Source organism: Maylandia zebra, linkage group LG9, assembly GCF_041146795.1.
Source record: "Maylandia zebra isolate NMK-2024a linkage group LG9, Mzebra_GT3a, whole genome shotgun sequence".
In the NCBI taxonomy this organism is placed as follows: Eukaryota; Metazoa; Chordata; class Actinopteri; order Cichliformes; family Cichlidae; genus Maylandia; species Maylandia zebra.
In genome coordinates, this window is record NC_135175.1 from 2,922,716 (window position 1) to 2,924,503 (window position 1,788).

The following is a 1,788-nucleotide window of genomic DNA, read 5'->3' on the forward strand; positions in this document are numbered from 1 at the left end:
TTTTCACTTCTCAAATATCACTGTGTGAGTCTCCTGTATGATATTTAACTGGTATTTTTTTATTGTAACAACCAACGATTTATACAGGAAAATGATGTCTATTAACAAGGTTGCCCAAACTTTTGCATCCCACTGTATTAGTATATTTTGTCATTAGTATAATATGAAATAAATTCTACATGTGTCAAGTCGTGTGCCAACATTTGCTGTGTAGTAGAACTGAGATATTAGTCATTATAAAAATTTATTTGAAATAATATTAAAATTCTCAAACAGAAAAACATTAAACATAAATATATAAAATATAAGTATTTACAGAGAGACAGGAATAAAAAGGACCAGCTGCTCTCCAGAGCAGGAACAAGGCTGAGGAGGAAATGCTCCATTGGAGACTGGTGTGAACTCTTCAGGGACACCAGGATGGCCAGCTCCACCGCCGATGGACCGTCCTGGGACCCGTCCCTCATCTGCCTCGGAGCCGTCCTCCCCTGTGGGCCTGTAAAACAGCACAAAACACAAAGAAATGAGAAGGCTGCTACTAGATTTTAATTTCAACATTGAAACAAAAAAAAAACAGGATATAATCAGATTGGTTGTAGATTTTTTAGTAAAAGTGATCACAAGGCAATCCCACAGAGTAAAAAGCTATCAGTGCTTTCTGTACATCTGATGCTACAATTACATACCTGTGGGTGCAGCAGCAGGAGCTCAGGGACTGGGGATGCTCTGCTGCAGAATCAGTTGGTTCTATCAATACAGTATTAAATGTTAACAGGTTGAATATAATAATCATAGAGTAGACAGTGGTCCCTCATTTATTGCAGCAGGGGTTCTCAGAATAACTAGCCCCTGGCCACACACTTTATACAGTGTTTTCCCCACACACATGAACATTGGTCACAGTTCTCACAATTCATTCTCAAAGTGCAAACCTTTGTAGATAACAAATCATAAAAGTATTATTATGCTGCGTTTTGTCTTCGTCTGCCTGCCACTTTCGTGCGCCTTTCCGTGTCTATTTCCGAATGAGGCTCATAGTTATGGGTGTTTTTGTGCTGTTTTTTCTATTGGACGTGATGGTTATCAAAACCAAACATAAATTTGGCAAGCGCAGGAGACACGACACGGAGCAGATTTGTCAATCAGGCTGCAGAATGCAATGCTGTATGGTGCAATAGAAAATCAGCGAAAAAGCGAAGCAGTGACAGATGAGCGGGACCACTGTGTGCTGTTTATTAATAAACAAAATATATTCCTATATGACAACATGCATAAAAGCAGAACGGTATTTGTACATCAGTGGGAAAATAGCGGTGGCTTGCTAGCTTTTGTGCGGCTTCCCCAGGTCAGCGAAAACTTTCAAAAGAGAAATGAATGAACTTACCAGGTTGCCCGATCTCTTCACATATCTTCCTCCAAGCTCGGTCCTTTTTATTCCTGTCTCGGTACAGAAAGCAGCTGGTGTCGTACAGCTCGGGTGGTTTGCTACTGCGTTGATTAGCCTTCCCTCCATATTGAATGAAGTATGAAGGGCTTTGGCTGGATCTGCCCCTTTGACCTAGGTCAGAGCCACGTCACCAGGCTCCTGATTGGTTGTCGTGGCGCGATTGGACGCTGGAGTTCAGATTTTTCCAACTCGAGCGGTAGACGCGAATGTTTTTTTTCGCGAGTCAAACGCACCAGACACTCTACACTGATTCGCGTTTTAGCGTTTTCGCGACGCAAATCTGCTTCCGAATTTTCGCGGGACCTGCAATTGCGTGTCATCGCGCTTTTCCATTGACTTTA

At 41.9% G+C, this 1,788-nt stretch overlaps 1 long non-coding RNA gene across 1 annotated transcript; it reads right to left on the reverse strand.

Moving 5' to 3' along the window:
- Positions 1-212: 212 nt before the first annotated feature.
- Positions 213-1,478, reverse strand: LOC143420217 (uncharacterized). The gene is made up of 3 exons (XR_013100036.1): positions 1,385-1,478; positions 687-747; positions 213-496 (listed from the first exon to the last, which is right to left on the reverse strand). It is a non-coding gene; the product is annotated as an uncharacterized LOC143420217 (long non-coding RNA).
- Between the last annotated feature and the right edge of the window lie 310 nt (positions 1,479-1,788).